This window comes from Emydura macquarii, unplaced genomic scaffold, assembly GCF_026122565.2.
Source record: "Emydura macquarii macquarii isolate MOO-44397 ecotype Brisbane River unplaced genomic scaffold, CSIRO-AGI_Emac_v2 contig_295, whole genome shotgun sequence".
In the NCBI taxonomy this organism is placed as follows: domain Eukaryota; kingdom Metazoa; phylum Chordata; order Testudines; family Chelidae; genus Emydura; species Emydura macquarii.
Window position 1 is genome coordinate 5,085,321 of NW_027130432.1, and position 12,658 is coordinate 5,097,978.

Below are 12,658 nucleotides of genomic sequence, written 5' to 3' on the forward strand. Positions count from 1 at the left end.
GAGACACTCATCACCTCTAGAATTGGACCATCATGCATTACAATTCCATACAAGGTACATTGCTGGCAGGAAGAAGACATGCAGGATGTGGAAACCAAGCCCTTGAGCATGGTGAGACAGGAGGATTATGGAATACTCTTATTTAAACATTTCAAAATATCCTCTGCTCCAGGCCTGAAAGAACCTAGTACTGATGTAGGATTTCTGACTACCACCACTAAGGTAAAACACAGTTGTCTGACTTATAAAATTGACTTTGGTTAAAGCAACAAAACTGGGATTTTCAGATGAGGCTAACGGAGCTAACACCAAACTCTGGCTGAACCTATATGCCCAACTCCCGTGAACTCTTTAAAAATCCCACCCTCAAGATGAAGATATGGATTTTTCACTTTTTTTTTTTTCTCCCCAGAAGGGCAGTTTTTTTTTTTCAAACGACCCTAATCAAAACCATAATTCTAATACTCCATTCTCAGTCACAGAACTACCATTTCCTTTAGTTGTATCCTTTAGTTAGTTCCTTTAGTTGATGAAAAAGCTTGGCTTGTAGTAAAATACTTATCACAGTCACAGGCCTGAGAATAATCCAGTTACTTTAGAATAATCCAAACTTGTTGAGTTTTTAGTGATAGCTACAGACCTAGAATCTTCAAAACCCATCTTTCTTGCAGGAAGTCAAGTGTCTTTTAAACAGGAGGAGTTGAATATTATTCACTGGGATCCACACTGCAGGGCTAGAGGAAACTGAATGCTTCAGGCCTGTGCATTTTGTGGGCAAATTTGTTTCATAACCACTAGTGGTGAGATAATACAACAGTGCGATTAGAACCAATATCTGGAAATTATATTAACCACAAAACTAGCAGAGGGAAAATGATGTAATTTCTCCTTTCATAACCTTTGTATAGGAAAGTGGAAGGGTATTCTCTGGAGAATGCTAAAAAATAATAATCTGTGGCATCAAGCTGAACCAAACTCTACAGTCACAAGTTTAGAATGTAAATGTTTTTTAAGTCTCAGGTTACATAAAAATATACTTTATACAGTATAATTTGCCATCATAAGCATGCTTTAGTGCAACTGGAAAATACTATAATTTGGGAGGCCTAAAAACAGATCCAGCTTCTTCCACTGTAATTGTTCCAGCCTCCAAAATTAGAAGCCTAGTCAGAGGCTGGAAACCCTATTGTTATGGGCTGTTGATGAAGATGCTTCTTCAGCTCATGCTGTAGAACTGCTATTAAGAATCCAAGACTCATGGTTCAAGACCCAGTTAAACACTTCTCACAACATGGGCATGTTCCTTAGAACATAGGTATGCATTTGATGCCTCCTTTCATTTTGCTTGTCTATTGTAGTCTGGTTAGCAGCAGAAAATTGAAATTCCCATGCATTTTGTTGTTGTGAGTTGTCCCGCAAACTAGTTGGCATTTGAAATGCAACCTTCTCTTGAACAGACTGTAGCAGCACCAACTATACGTCAGTAACAGCTCAACATACAAAAGTTTAGGATATGTTTACTAAAACCAATAGAACCTTTATTGGTAAGGTATATATTGAGGGTAAGCTCCCAGCCACACTTAAGCAAGCAGTGATTTGGTCAAGACATCTTGAGACCTTAATCACCTTGCCAACAATTCCCATCACATCTCAAGCGTCTTTTTTTTCCTTAAGGGAAACTCATTAGAAAAATGGTTTTGGTCAACTCCCACCTATCCTTGGACCCCACTGATTTCTTTGCTCTCTAGTCATCTGGGACCTGACAGAGGAACTGAACCGAGTCTATACTGATAGCTATGGATGAGGATTTAAAGTGGACAATGATATTGTCCATGTGGGTTTTATTAAAGCTATCAGCCACCTCTTGACACCAAAGACCACTGGACCTTGATTGAACCATTGATAACATGGATATTATTAATCTATTGACAGCATTTTTATACCATTGACAATTGTAAAAGGTTGTGGTCAATAGCATCAACTTGCCTCTGAGATCTAGCAGCAGTGGATAGACTCTACCTTCCTGCATATTCTCTCCTCCCGCACAGCAATATCCTTAGAGATAGCACTGGGTTTGCTCTTCCTTCCTGGATGTGAGGTCACACAGGGTTCCATCTTATCGCTCCTCCTCAATGTGTATTAGCCACTAGAGGAGATTGAGACATATTCTGCTGATGATACTCAGTTCTAGGTGTTCTTTATATTAAACCTTGATTCTATCATCTGATTACTTCCCTACTGTCTGAGAGAGATAGGAATCTGGATGAAAATAAACAGGCTCTAACTTAGTCTGGATAAAACAGAAGCTTGTAGCCAGGGAGAGTATTTAAAGGAATAGGAAAAGGCAGCCACTTCATCACCTATTACCACGTCTTATATGATCCTCTGCTGCTCCTGGACTCTTGGAAATCAGTAGTGCCCCCCTGGTGCTCCTTATCTGCTTCTGGGTCAGAGACGCCAGCCATGGCTGTCTAATGTAGTCCTCACAGTGGTCATGTACACCTTTGTCACACCTGGGCTTTGCTGTTAAATGCTCCACCTGACGTTACCCTTTATATTTTACCGGGCAGCTGCAGAATACAGCTACTCACCCTCTTGAGCAGTGTGGGCCAATGGAAACACAGAGCACCTGCACTTGGAAGTGATCACTGACTTCTTGTGCATTTCCAGCAGGCAAATGAAAGCACTAGAGATTAATTTTACATGCCTGAATGAGCTCGGAACCAGTTTCCAGAGTCAGACAGACTCTCAAGCCAACCCAATAGTTGAGATCCACTGGAAAATTCTGGCTGGTGCTCCATGAGCATGAATTCTATGCCCAAAGGTGAGGGATGATTTCTGCTGAGGATTCCTATCGTTGCCCTTTGCTCCCTTTGGCAGCCGATTAGAGTCCTAAATCCCAAGATCTACAGGACACGAGACAATGTGTTTAGCCTGGTTAGTGTTTGATTGATTGATTTTGTTTTCACAAATAGCATATATAATGTGTAGTTTCTGTTCAAGACTTTGCAATTTAGTGCCGTTGCCACAGCATTTTGATATTAGAAAGCTAAAATTAATAAGCAGACAAATAGTAGTGCAAAGAGTTAAAAGCACATGAATACTATGTATCTCACATCTTAAAAGCTGAGCAGTAAGGGTCTGCTTCAATTTCTGACATATAGCCTCAACCCAAAATAAATTTGTTCTGGGCTTCAGGGAAATATAGCCACACCAAACATCTACCTCCCCTCTATTATGAGTAAGGCAGTAGGATGGGATACAGGAAGCCTGGGTTCTACTCCCAGCTCTGCCACAGATTTGGGTCCTGTAACCTCAGCCAAAACTACTTAATCTGAGCCAATATCCTTTAAGGTCAGTGGAAGGATTCCAATGGTCTTCAGTGGGCTTTGGATTGGGTCTTCTATGCTTCAGTTCCTCATCTGTGTAAGGGGTTAATAGTGCTTCCCTGCCTCTGAGGGGTGTTGTGAGGATGCTGTTTGTGAGGCAATGAGGCCATAGAAGTTCCTAGATGCATCAATAGACAATACTTATCATTTATATTACAGTAGAAAATGGAGACCTCGACTGAGATTGAGGCCCTATTGTGCTAGATGCTGCATAACCACATAGTCACACACAGTACTGTTCCAAAGGGTTTACAATCTAAATAGACAGATAAAGGGTAGTAGAAAGGATTACTATCCCCATTGTACCTATGGGAAACTAAAGCACAAAGAGATTACTTGGCTTGCCCAAAGTCTGTGCATAACCAGCAATTGAACCATGGTTTCCTGAGTCTTGTCCAGCACCTTAATCACCAGGCCATCCTCCTGCTCAACGCCATTCCATGCTCTGTTTGTAAACTGGCACATCTGCATACCTGTCTGCTACCTGTCATTAAACTGATTCACTGAACCTAATACCAGCTTAAATTTATTATTACCCATGTAACAATAGCCAGTTATCTCTGTGATACTTCATTTACTCACATGACCTCAGGTATACTCAGTGTACTCCATTGGTTACCTAATTGTATGTCTTCCTGCTACCACGACATGAACACACAACACAACACAAACGTGTAAGGGGGGGGGACCCACAACTATTCCGATTATTTTTATTAAAGACCCATTTACCCTGAGATTTTTTTTAAAAAGCTTTTGTGGTATTGATTTTTTGTTTTGTTTTGTTTTGCTTTTACAAAGTTTCATTGTTGCTAAATGTCAGTAGAGTCAGCTGCTGCCAAACCATTTCTGACCACTTCTGAAATGACCATTTGGCCCCTTTACATACAGATCTTGCAGACACTATTTGGAATAATTCCTCCCAAAATGAAGCTGACTGTCCTTCTGCACAGATACATCCGTAATTAGATTAAATTAGAGATGTGACATATTCGTTCTTTGTTCTGTATGTTATACAACAAATACTGGGAATCACCTTCAAAATAGAAAATAAGTTCTGGGATATCGTGTCTTTTTAGATGTCCATAGAGGATACCGCTCTGATAAATCTAACTGGATTTTACCACAGCTCTTTATAATGTGCCTGAAACCACTTTCACCAGTTATAAAAAAAAAAAGGTACACTTTACAAAGACAGCTTAACTATAAAAATATTGGCTACCATAACATCTCAAATCTAAATTGTAGATTGAGTCATTTTTTATCTCCACTTAGGTGTTAAAAAACCCAGAAACTGTGGAATCAGTATAGGAAAAAGAAGCAATATGTTCAGAATAAGGTGCAATTATTCAGAAATAAGACCTTAATTATTCAGAAATAAGACCTGATCTCTTCATCCACCTCTCTCTCCCTCTTTTTCTTGCATAAAAAAATAGGTAGATTTGGACAAGCAAGAAAAAAATGTTTATTTTTGTTTTAGGCAACTGTGGAAAATATGTGCAACAATGTCTTCAGTAATTTGGAAGCACGGAAAAACAGGTAAGAAAAATAATCCATGCTTTTCGTGTAACATTAGCTGACCTTTGTTCTGTCGAAAGAATATTTCTACTACTAGTTTTTATTTCTTTAACATCATAAAGAAATGGTCTGCTGATTAGAGCATGCGACTACGAACTAGAAATTATTGGACTTTATCACTGACTTGCTGAATGACCTTTGGCCTTAACTTAAATGACCTTAACTTTTCTTTGCCTCACTTTCCCCATCATATAAAATGGAGATAATACAAAGTTACATATCAGTGAGAGACTGAATTTTGATTACAGTGATCCTCTCTGAGACTGGAAACAACCAAAATACTTGGAGATCCTTGAATGATGAATGCTAAAGTTTACACTCTAACCCTTATCTATTCCCCTCATCTTCCACTGGGAAATGTCACAAGAAAACAAAAAGTATAATGTTCCCTAAATTGTTGGTTAAAAAGAAAAGAATTTTCCCTACTATGATATAGGCAATCAGCTGCGCAGGAAAAATACAGCCATTTACAAAAACACTGAGGAGACATTTTTCCCCCTGGACTTGTTCAATTTTATCAAGACAACCCCACAAGGCATTCTCCTTATTCACTAGAAAAACATGGTTCAACAGACAAATATAATTTGTCATCTCTGCTGGACTCTGGTCTATATCCTTCGGAAATGCCATTTTTATCAGCTTTGGCATGGATTATTTTTTCCCCTCTCTGTTCATTACATCCTCAGTTACAAAATGAACTACTGGACTTCTCAAGGGGGGGGGGGGGAATATCACACAGTGACTATACTCTGGGCCCACTGACTTGCCTGGGACTCTGTGGTCATTGTGTCTGCATACAGGCATCGCTGCAGGATCAGGTATGCAGTGCTACCAAGTAAGAATGACTACTACATTTATCCTATAGCCAGTGTATATCAGTGTTATATCCTGAAAATAGCTCTTTACAGTTCACCTGTTTCCAGGAGCTGAAACCCCAGATTCATGTTTTCTGGAGTTTTACCTTTGCACCATATAATTTCCCTGCACCTGGGAATGCATTCAACTGGAGGAAAGGCAGGCAGTATCATTAACTCCTCCTCCTCGGTGTCTATGCTGGGGATTTCCTATTTTCCGATGCCATGAAGAAGCGTATGTGGAGGTCAGGTTCTATTCCCAAATAAAGACATCCTATCTTGAGCATAAGGTCCCTTTTTCCCAATTTAGTTCCATTTTTTCTCCCCTTAAACACCTAAGAAGAGACATATAAAGAGCTCTAGGGTTTTTCAATGGCCAGGCCATGGGACCCTCCTGGGTGGAAGCTGAGGAAGGAATATCTGAATTAGTGAATCCCTGGGCCACAATCCTTCCACTCATTATGTTTTACTGTTCTGTTCCCCTGAAGCACAAGGGATGGGAGGGAAGCCCTGCATCCTAATAAAACGCATGCCTCTTTGGAACATCTGGCCTAATCCCAGAATATAACTGGGCAGCCACTACTGATTTCTCCTCACATTTACATTAGTAATAGTCAGGAGTAGCTCCATTTAAATCAACTGGGGAAATCCCTTGTCTGGAAGAGATAGACCAGGATGAAAGACATCACTTAAAAACCGTATACATGTATGACCATATGCCGTATGACCCCACAACAGGTCAGCAAAGAAAATGAAGATTACCTCATTCTACTGAGCCTACAGAAAGTCAGAATGTAAAGTATCCATGTTGAATTTAACTAGGACATCATGGCTATGCAGAAAGGATTTTTAATGAACACAAGTTTTCAGGACCTCAGTTTATGGCTAAAGACAAAATTTAGCTCCTCATTAAGTCTATAGAATTAATTTACAATCAGCATACAATGTATTCAAATACCACTGTGTATTCTTTACAAAACTAATGCTGTTCATGTACACAAGTTGTTATATATTTTTATGCTATGCAGCAATGCAAACCTCAGTAGATTAGATTAGAATGTAGTCCAAAATGTGCAAAAGAATCAAGGAAGCATTACTCCAGCAAATGAAGATGCAGTCCAATTTTTCTCTTTCTCTTTCAGCTCCCCTTACCACAAGACAAGTATTTTGGAGATATATGTAATATAAAGCAGTTAATACAGACTTAGAAAGATTGACATGGTACTTATCTAAATGGATACTGAGATTGTAGGATACCTATTGCACTTCAGTTGATAGGAACTTCAGAAGCTCAGAGTCAAAACTGACTTCAGAAAACCACAACAGCACATCTCACCTTTTCCAATAGAAATTCTGTAAGGTAGTTTATAGTTCCATGCCAAGGGCATATCATCCAGACTTTTCCATTTCAGCTGAAAGAAAAACCACTATCTGATAAGCTAACATGATAAATGTTCCAGGGACTGCACAAATGAGTAGAAAAATCCTAGTTTTTTAACAAAAAACTTTTCTGGCTTGAATTAAACCTCCTAAATTCTCCTCATGTTAGTTGTTCATTTCGCATAGGCTATTAAATTTTATATATATATTTTACAAAGGTTATTAAATGATGTGTGTACACATACAAACACAACTCAACCTATTGCAGATACTCTGAACATTCTGAACAATCAAGACAAACACCTAGTAATACAGGTTTTTGCATGTCTACATTAAATACTACACTGAAAGTATAGTTATCTTTTTGAAGATGTTAAGAAAAAGGCATGTTATTCAAGCTGATCTTGAACATAATTCCATAGGATAGAAAGAAAGATGATAAGCTTTCCAAAACTGTCCAAAAGATTTTGCAAGTTCTAATATAGGCATGACGAACAAAAAGGGGAATGAAGTCTATAGTAAAAAACAAAAGAAAAACAATTTGATGGCTATAAAGTACATACTTCACCCAATCTCTGCTTTTCTTCAGTTCATTTGTAAAAGTAGAAACAAAAAGATTACTGGAATTCATAAAGAACAACACTTAGAAATCAGGAAATAATTTCTTAAGAACAATTACATGTTAAGCTGCACAGGTTCTAATAAGCATCAGCTATTCACTAGTCCTTCATTTTTCCTGAAAAAAGGTGTTGAACCATAACAATATTAAATATCATGAGGTTGCATTGTCACTTCAAAGCATGTGAGCAACTCAGGAGTTGTGTGCATTGCGTACTGAAAGGAGAATAGAGCTCAGTATCGTAGATTCATCACTGGATCAGTAAAGATTATAAACTTATCTGATTTTGTTTTAATTCAAACTTTGGTAATAGTGATATTTGAAAATCTCCTGAACTTTTATTCTCCCTAGAAAATTGTATGAAGCAGGTGCATCATCCCATGTATTATTTCCATTGCCATATTCTTTTGACAGAGGGAAAAATCTCTGTGACAAAATAGACAAGTAGTTGGATAGATGACATATGAGTGATATGTAAAACAGATCAGGTAAGGTATTGAGTAAAATTGCAATATGCTTTTCATACATTTCAGACAATATTTTAAATTAAGTTCCATTTCTTTTCATTGTGGCAGTCTTGAATCTCAGCAATTACTGTACATCTAACAGTAGTGATGGGTGAACCACAAAAGATCTGTAGCTATGGTTCTGTTCAGATACACATTAAAAACCTGCCATTTTTAGTCAGCGATTCTTGATTTCAGTTTGGCTAGAAACAGTGATACATAGCATCACTTTCAGCATTTTAAGTGTGTTGTGCTTCCAATCCAAGCTGAAAGTTGAAAATTAGCTGATTTTTTTCCTACACAAACAAAAACAAACATGCAACCAAGCTTTTTCAATTTTTTTAAAATATGCTTTGTTGAGTTTTAAGGCCCTAATCTAATGCTCACTGGAGAGATTCCCTCTGAGTTCAATGGGCACTGCACTGGGCCCTAAATGACTGTTCTAGTTGGTTTTGTTATCTGAACAAATTGATCCATCCCTACCTAAAAGTTTCATAATTCACAAGCAGATACACCCTGTCCCCTACTTCATTGATATACATTAACGAGGAAAACCAAATTCAGATTCTTAGAACCAGCCTCTTTCTAAAGCCCTTTATGCAAGCAAGTAGCATTGGCTGATCCACAGCTGCAGTTTGGATAATAAGGACAAAGACTAGGACAAACAGAGAAGACTAGAAAGGGAATCAATACACTTCAACAGTAACTGAATGAAAAGGGAGAATGATAAAGGTGCTATGTATAGTTTTACAAGTCACATAATGCAGTTCTCAAAACTGAAGCAATGATTCATTCTGTGCTAGAAACCATTATGTTTAAATCTTATGATGAGGGTCAGACTTGTAAACTGCTAGAACCAAATTATATTCCAAAGGGGGGGGGGGAAACGCAGATTTGAAATAGGAAACCAGTATCCATTAACTGAAGTCTTGTGCATACAAAGATCCCCAAAGTCACATAGAAAACCAGCTGAGCCTTTTCCCTGTACTTAGTGAAATTCAGAATAATCCAGCATAGAAAGGGAAACGTTATAGAGACTAGTGTAACTTCATTGTGAACATTATAAACTTTCACTATCAAATGTGACATTTTTAGAAGCATGATTAAATGTTGCTCACCTTAAAATGTGTTTAATAATCACTCACCATCCAGCTCCCAGGGAAAGAATATCTACATTCATCTAAATATTTTTGTTTCCTTTTTGCTATATATTCTATTAAAAAGCAATGGGCAGTCCCTGAGACTGAATTGGACTTCTCTGTACCTGTATTCTGCTGGTGCTCATATATGGAGGTTAGCTGACCAAGAAGAGCTGACTCTGTTCAGAATAACGTTCTCTGATTTAATAGTCTGGGCTCTAGTTACTTCTAGACTCAGAGACAGGTATTTCATGAGTAACATACTGCAAAACATTTCTGCCACCACAGCCTGTAAATCACAATTTCTCCAAAAATCTTTCAAAATTTTCAAAAATTTTTAGAGTAGACTAAAATAGGAAGTTAGTTGCTTTTCAAGTGTTCTAAGGGCTTTTGAAATGCACAAGCGTATTTGGTTTTGACATGCAAATCTCTGTCAGTCAGGTATTTCCTAATATGTTGGAAAATATATGCAAACTAACTTTGTTTTAAAGGACCTGATCCTACAGGGTTTGGGGGCAGCTTCAATAGCCACTGAAATCAATGGCTGTTATGTGAAGGCATTTAAGTGCCTTGCAAGATTAGACTCCTAGCTAGGCCCTCAACCAATAACCCTCCTAACCTGATCTCAGTTAAGGCAAAACTGATTAAGCTGCTTTTGCTGCTGAGGTTTATAATCATCCAGATCCCACAAAGCTTTGCAGCAACAGAGGGGGAAAACCAGTAAGAAAATGCTGAATTATCCTTTGAAGATATTTTCCATTTGTTTTTCTTTCTAACTCTCATTAAAAGGAAGGAAAATTAGAAGTCTTTTTGCAATGTGCTATTGACTTGGAACTTCAGCCCCTTCCCTGCCTCTCTCAAACTAGCCAGGACCAGCTGGTTGCCCTTACAACCAGCAGCCTGATTTGAATCACTGTTGACTTGCACCTTTTTAAAAACAAAAAACAAAACAGTGCACAATGAGTGTAAAGTGCTACCATTCTAACTACACAAGGTATAAGACAACAGTCAATCAGGTCCATGATCTTTTGGCAGGCACTCTTCTAAAGAAACTATGGAATTGGCACCTGCAAACATAAGACTTTTCTCGTCTCCAGGACCCTTCCAGCTGGATCAAACACTTAGTTGCCTACCAGCCTTGTAGTTTTTCTTGTAGATGACAGGACATTTCTAGCCTGGAAATTGCTGTTCATATCTACCCCAGATAAAAAGACATCATAATTCCTGGGCTTTTTAAACAACAACAACAGAAGAAGAGCACCATATGAAAATCACAGAGACTCTTAATTCCTCTGTTCTGTTTTCCTGGGAATTGCAAACAGATTTCCTTGAGAGTGTGGACAAATTTTTTCACGGTCACCCCTTATTGGGTGGTGGGAGGATAAGCAGGTCAGATTATTGCAGAGGAAAAATTCCATTCTCTCTTTAGCTGATTTCCTAAAAAGAGGCATCAAGAAGAGAATAAAGACATGATGTGCATATGCACAGGGAGGAGAGGGGGAAGTACATCACCTTAGACTTCTTTGTTTGGTTTGGTCTGTGACTTCTGAGTCACAACAAATTACAGCAAATTTTACAGCAACCCGCACTGGGCGGTGGGGAATCTTTTTTATTATTCTCAGTTATAGCTAGCTGCAAAAATTCTACAGTTCACTACAATTAAACATTAAAATCAAGGAAGAGGATAACTGTGGAAAGAAAGTACTTGCCATGAGTACAGATTCAACCACAGTAGCAAACCATGAGCTGAAATAAAATCAAATAAGTCATCTACTCTGTATCTTAACTCTAAGAAAAGTCAAATGTTTATATATTGGTTTGAAAGTCAGGCACCTCCAGTAGCATGTCACTATCACTTCAGAGGTTATATTGGCTTCCTGCTCTCATCTCACAAATTAGAGAGGAAATAAATGCCTTTTAAGTAGTTGTTTATTGGGAATTTGGAAGTATATAAAACACATCTGGTTTGCCGGGATACCTGCTTCAGGATAAACCCTGCTTAGAACTGTAGAGCAAAGCAGAGTTCACAGGACTATGAAAATATATTGGCTAGATCAGGCATCATTTGCTTTCAGTTCACTACATTACAAATTACAGCCCCTGTTGTTCTATGTCCTATCGCCTGCTGTTTGTCAACCTCACTTACTATGGGCCTGGTCCAAGGCTAATTGCAGTTAATGGAAAGGCTTCTATTAAGTTTAATGGGTGTTATGTCAGGCCCCATGTTACAGCAGTTGATCAGCAGAACAATCATCTTTAGACTTTACAAAAGAAATTCATTTCTAGACAAAAAACAAGTATGAGGAATTTCAACCCTCAAAATGGAAAAGTTGGAAATGTTACAAGCCAATGAAAATATGAGCTCAAAAAGCTTAATATGAACTTACCTACAAATAGTGACATGTTAACTTGATGGTGAAACACCAGAGAAAAGGTTGGTCATGTGCCAGTTTTCTTTATTCCTCTTAAGACCCTCCATACTTACCTAATATGTCATCAAAGCAAAAAATCACCAGATATTTTGACCAGATCCCATCTGATTTTCTGTCATATCTTTGAGTTACCATGTATTCAAAGAACAACACCTGAAGAACAAATAATGGACACGCCTGGAAAGTAACTTGAGAAAACTGGTTTTACTAACAACAGCCTCAACCACACTAAATGAACATACCAAACTGTTGTCATAACAAAACATGTAGAATCTGAAACTTTTACAGGTGGAGAAATTGTGTGGTATGGTACAGGAGGCTATGAATCTATCCTTTCTCATCTGTCACCTGATTGCAGATACTTTTAAAGCATCTCAAAGGACAGGGAAGTAAAAGTGAGCACTCAGTGGCCATGTCTACTGCAATTGTAATGTACTAGCTAGTGTGCATGTCTACTACTGTCCTCTACTGGATGAAATCAGAACTGTTTAACTGTGTCATATGCCCTATACATTTAAGAATTTATGGAGATTCTCCTTTATCACAAATGATAGGGGCCTGGGCTTTTAGCGCAGGCAAATAAGAGTTCTCATCCCACTGTTGCCAGGGTGTTCTGAGTAGCCTTCAGTCAGAATGGATTCTTTTTACAGATGGAAGGGAGAAAAAAGTTCTGACTGAAAAGTCTCCCTGGGAAAGAACTACTGCTAAAGAAAAGTCTCTCCCGGGGACCAACAAACAAACAAACTATAAAAAACAACCAAGCC